Source organism: Camellia sinensis, chromosome 3 (assembly GCF_055761805.1).
Source record: "Camellia sinensis isolate YWXY chromosome 3, ASM5576180v1, whole genome shotgun sequence".
Taxonomy (NCBI): Eukaryota; Viridiplantae; Streptophyta; class Magnoliopsida; order Ericales; family Theaceae; genus Camellia; species Camellia sinensis.
Window position 1 is genome coordinate 194,833,739 of NC_138963.1, and position 6,000 is coordinate 194,839,738.

The following is a 6,000-nucleotide window of genomic DNA, read 5'->3' on the forward strand; positions in this document are numbered from 1 at the left end:
CCCCGGCAATGACGACCGGGCATACCGGATGAGTGCCAGGTGAGAAGTCGGCAACAAAATCGGCCAAGGTTTGGGCTTTGATGGCGGTGCGCGGCTGGAACTTCACATCAAACTGTCCCAACTCGACCGCCCATTTTAATATTCGGCTGGAAAAGTCTGCGCACTCAAACAAGGCCTTGAGAGGGAACTCGGTCAGTACGACGATGGTATGGGCGTGAAAATAATGTGCCAATTTCCTCGAAGCCATCATCAGTGCCAACGCTAGTTTTTCCAGCGGCAAGTACCGCGTCTCAGCCGGCAGAAGGGTCTTACTTACGTAAAAAATTGGGAGGTGCTTAATTCCTTCAGCCCGGACTAACACCGCACTTACTGCGTGCTGGGAGACGGCAAGGTAAAGGTAGAGTTCCTCACCGGGCTCTGGTGTAACCAACAGCGGCGGGGAAGACAAATAATCCTTGAGCTCAGCCAAAGCTCGGTCACACTCGTCATCCCATGAGAATTTTGACTTCAATGCTTGAAAGAAAGGGCGGCAGCGATCTGACGACCGGCTTATAAATCGATTAAGCGCGGCGGCCATACCGGCCAGATGCTGTACGTCCTTGGCCGAGCTAGGTTGTTTCAATTCTTGCACGGCTTTGATCTGAGTAGGGTCTGCTTCGATGCCTCGGTTCGTGACTAAGAATCCCAAAAATTTCCCGGATCCCACGCCAAAGGTACACTTCGAGGCGTTCAAGCGCAGCTTGTGCTTCTTAAGAATGGCGAACATCTCGGCTAAGTCGGACAGATGGTGTGCCTCATGTCGGCTCTTTACCACCATATCATCGATGTAAGCCTCCATTGTCCGGCCGAGCAAAGGAGCGAACATTTTGGTCACCATCCTCTGAAAGGTTGCCCCGGCGTTTTTCAAACCAAAGGGCATAACTCGATAGCAGAAGAGTCCCCTTGGAGTCGTAAAAGAGGTGATTTCTTGGTCAGGCCCATGCATGGCAATCTGGTGATAGCCGCGGTATGCATCCAAGAAACTGAGCCGACTGTGTCCAGCCGTCAAATCCACTAGCTGGTCAATGCGCGGCAAAGGGAAGCTGTCTTTTGGACAAGCTCGGTTGACTGTCTTATAGTCGACACAAACTCGCCACTTTCCATTTTTCTTGGGCACCACTACCGTGTTGGAAATCCACCGAGGGTAGTGCACTTCCTATATTGCTCGTGCCTCAAGCAAGTTCTTTACTTCCTCGGCTACTACCTCGGCGTGATGCAGCGCCGATCGCCTTGTTCGCTGGATGACTGGCTTTGCTCCAGGGAAGACATTGAGGTGATGGCAGATAAAGCTTGGGTCAAGACCAGGCATGTCATAGGGCGACCATGCAAAGACTTCGATGTTCGCCATTAAAAAGTCGATCATCTCGGTTCTCTCCATGGCCGAGAGACTTGAACCGAGCAAGAAGAACCTGTCCGGCTGCTCGGCATCAATCCGCACCTCAACTAATTCTTCAACTGCCTTGTCTTCTACTTTGGTGCCAACATCATCCAAGACACTCTGGTCCTCCGGTCCCTCGATCATTTGAACGAATCCTTTGGCAGCCCGGCTCCCGTTGACCGCCACGAAGCACTGCTTGGACATGACCTGATCACCCCAAACCTCCTCGATTGCCCCCATAGCCGAGGGGAATCTCATCACCTGGTGGTAGGTCGATGCTACAGCTTGCATGGCGTGAAGCCATCCTCTTCCAAGGATAAGGTTGTACGTTGAAGGCACTTGTAGCACCCAAAACTCCACTTGCTGGACCACGGATCCCGCTTTGACCGGCAGGATAATCTTTCCCAATGGCCACTCTGGCTGCGAGTTAAATCCAACCAGTGACGAAGTGGCCGGTGCCAAGTCTGTCTCACGAAGTTTGAGCTGTTTGAACGCATCATAATACATGATCTCGACCGAGCTTCCCTGATCGATCAAGATCCGTCTAACATCAAATTCTTTGACGCGTAGTGTTACGACAAGAGCATCGTTGTGCGGCGTCTGGATACGCTCTAAATCCCTTGAGGTGAAACTGATCACGTCTTTCTCCTCTGTCTTCCCCCTTTTGTTGGCAGGCTGTACTGACAAAACTTCCCTCATGTGCTCTGCCTTCTTGATCATGCCCCGGAGTTCGCAGACACGCTCCGGTTCCACGATGCCGTGGATGACATTAATGACTCCTTGTGGTGGTGCATCTCGGTCGTCCTGTCCCCTGGGATCAACCGGAGCCTGATTTGGTTTCACTCCGCCATCAATGTAAAGGTCCAGATGCCCGGCCGCAACCAATTCTTCCAAATGTTGTCGCAAAGGCAAACAATCCTCAGTTCGGTGGCCCCTCTCCCGGTGAAACGTACAACGATACCGCGGGTTGTACCCCTTTTGTCCATCGCCCAACTTAGCAGGAAACCGAACATACTCCTCGTCTCGGATTTCGCTAAGTATGCGATAGATTGGAATCTTAAAGACCGTGGTTATGCCAGTCCTTGCCTTCATTCTCCTGTTTGCGTCCTCAACGTCATCACGGGGGTAGTCATCCCGGTCATTCCGACGTCCTCTACCCCGGTTTTTTCGATTTGAACCTCGGTCTGATTCCTCTGCCCGGTCATTTGAGCGGCTGGACTCTTGCCCAACTGCGTGCACCTTGCCTGCTGTCTTCTTGTCTGTTCCGACCGGAGTGGCCTTCACGGTGGAAGCCGACGCATCATCCTCTACTCGGATGTGCTCGTTGATGCGCTGCATGAGCTGGCCCATGGAAGTCGGTTGGTGCATGGTAAGCGAGTCCCGCAGTCTATGTCCGACCGGGAGACCGCGCTTGTACTGCGTGATAGCAAGGTTGACCGGGCAGTCTAAGATCTCGTTGAAGGTTTCCCAATACCTTGAATTGTACGCCTTCAGTGTGTCGCACGGTTCCATCTTGACACTCAGCAAGTGATCAACTTCCTTTGGTGTTTTTGTGTTGGTTTTGAAGCGCGTAACAAACGCCTCGGCCAACTGATGCCACCTTTGTATACTCCCTTCCGGCAACCTCTCGAACCACTTTAAGCCCAGCTCGCCTAAACTTGACGGGAAGATTAGGCACATAAGTCCGTCATTGCGCCGATGTCCGGCCATAACCTGTCGGAAGTGGCTCACATGCATGTACGGATCGGTCTTCCCGTCGTAAAGTGTGAACTTAGGCTGATGGAAGCCCGCTGGAAGCGGCGTTGTTTCTATTTCCAGGGAGAAAGGAGTGGCATTCAACCTTGCCAAGTCTGTATCTTCGAATATCGGCACTGCCTGGCGGGGTGGAGGCATTCCGACCTCCTCGCTGGCATGAACCCCGTAGGAGAGCCGCTGGAAAGCAGGTATTCTCTGAGCTTCGCACCGGCGAGCCCGCTCCCTTAATACTGCCCGTAAGTCCTCTGACTGAGCTGAATAAGAATACCTCGACGTCGTCGCCGGACGTGAGGGTTTGTAGGTGCTGTCTTGCGCGCTGGATTTTTCTGCACGTACGTCGGAATCACCAACCTGGTAACTTCTGGTGATAGATATGGACTGAGTATGTCGTTGGCTCTGTCCGCCTGAACGGCGGGATAGGGTGCGCTCACTGTGGTCTCCCACTCCAGCTACACCTTTCCCTTTGACATGCCGTTTAAGATCCTCCATCTCCGCCGCCATCCGCCTGATGACAGCGTCTTGGTCCCTTAACTTGCTTTCCAGTCGCCTGGCGTGTGAGTCTCTCCGCCGGTGACCGTCTGGACTCCGTGAATGCCCATGACTCCTTCCGCGCTTATCCCGCGCGTCTCCTGACTGTCCTCCAGTGGGCGTCCCCAACTCAGCCATTGGATGGACGGCAGGTGGTCCCTCTCTCCTTCGGGTATACTCCGGGGTGGCTCCATCGATGGCGGACAACGGGAACTCGTCGTTGTTCGCCATGGACGGCGATCAGATGAACCTGGAAGACAAGGTTTTGTCTGTCAAGATTCCCACAGACGGCGCCAATTGTACGGGGAGCAAATATTCCGGCGTGCCCGTATTCCTTTCTTCCGAGCTCCGTCGATGTCCGATCACCTGCGAGTCAATAAGGATGAGCTACCCGGCGGTGTGTGGCCGGAAAAACCCTCCGACGGTCAAGTTAGCACACACCTTAGAGGGAATAGAGAGAAGGGAGAGAGTGTTTGAGTGTAAGGATTTTCTTACACAGTGTTCGTCTGTCGCGTATGGGGGGCGCAGACAGGCTTATATACCTTCTGTGCCCCATATCCACTCCCTGTCATCTCCTGACACGTGGCTCTGCTATCCCATCTGTCAGCTTAAACCATGCCGTTCATCACCTGCTCTCAACTGCCTGCCAGCATAGCTGGAGCTCGGCAGCCGAGCTGCCCTACCTCGGTCATACCATGCTTCATACCTTAAGCGCCCGACCGGATAACCGAATGAAGGACCGGGCTAGGCGGCATCTCGGCAAAGCTTAGCCCGGGATCCTCCTTTGGTCGGTCTTCTCGCCGGTCAGTCAACTACCTCGGCTGACCGCGCCTTTCCGAGCGCCGGCCTCTCGGTCTGTCTGATCTCGTCAATCCTCGGACCGAGCATCCTGGTCTGCACGGTTCGGGGCAGCACATAGCCCAAACTCTGCCCGGCCCAAGTTCTGGTAGCCCATCTCCGGGTGAACAGTCGATCATCTCGGCCCACTGCTCTGCTGGGCCCCCAACCTGTTCGGTTTATACCTCGGCCCAACGCCGGAGCATAAATCACCCTCTCAATTGCCCCTTAATTCCGTCCGCGGAAGCGTGACTGGGATTATTCACCTCGTCCGAGATAACGTTTATCTGGTCGTCAAGATGCCAAGCTTCGACCGAGCTAGTTGACGCAATTGTCCGCAGATCTGACCGGTTATATTCCTCGGCTGACCTTTTCTCGTTGAAAGTAGCTCGGTTGGCTCTTCGTCTTGTCAACCCGTCGCTTCAGTCCTGCCAAAGCCATAAATGGTGACACGTGGCGGTCTGCCATTGGTCATCGGGCAGCCAACCCGCCGTTTTTGCCAGAATTTGAATTTGGGCGGTCTCTAACGCCTATACAAACTTGCCCCCCCAGTTCCATTTTTCCTCTACTGCTGCATCCATCTCTGTCGATTCTCAGACCCAAGCTCGACTGCCATCCTGCCGTTCTTCGTGTTTGGGAAGAACACCTTCGGCCCTTCACAGGTAAGATGTCCAATCTCTCTTATGTTGCTATTTACTCTTATTTTGCACACATTAGGACCCGAAAACATAGCTTTTAGGGCTTAGACCATAGAAAACATTCTAAACCTCCCAATGTTCTTGGTGTTCTTCGTCTTCCTGAAGAACGTCGAAGAACTGGGGTGAACCGGGCTCTGGACCTTTTTTTGATCCAAGAAGCCAGCCAAACCGGGCAAACAACGTGTTTGTTCTAACCGGGGCAAAAACCGAGATAATCAAAGGACTTGGTCGCTCAACCGGGCTAACATCAGGTCTGCTTGGGCGACCGAGCTCCTTAATCAAACAACCGAGGTAGTTTGGCCCCCTTACCGACCGAGCTGAAGTCTAGCTCCCTTTACGAAACCACACACTTACACTTGCCATCCTTTTCCTGCAGAGTCCAAGGGGACCCCTGTCATTCCTGAACCTCTCAGGACTGAGCTGCAGCAATTTATCACCGTGCCCAACCCATCAACCGGGCTATAGTAAGTCGGCCACAAATGGGGAAGTTCCGCTTCCTTGTGGATACTCCGGCCGCGCTAGCCGCTTTCAGAGAGGACTACGGCGTCCCGGCCGATGTCCATCTCGAGCTGGCCGAAGAAGAGACCACGCCTTGGGGTAGGGAGGAATGCCCCTTCACCGTGCTATCCATTGTCGAAGGGGGCCTTCGTTTCCCTCTCAACCCACTGATTACCGAGTTCTTACGCCGTACCGGGCTAGCGCCAACCCAAGTGTCCACCAACACTTATAGAATAATCAACGGCGTACATGAATTGAACCAACGGC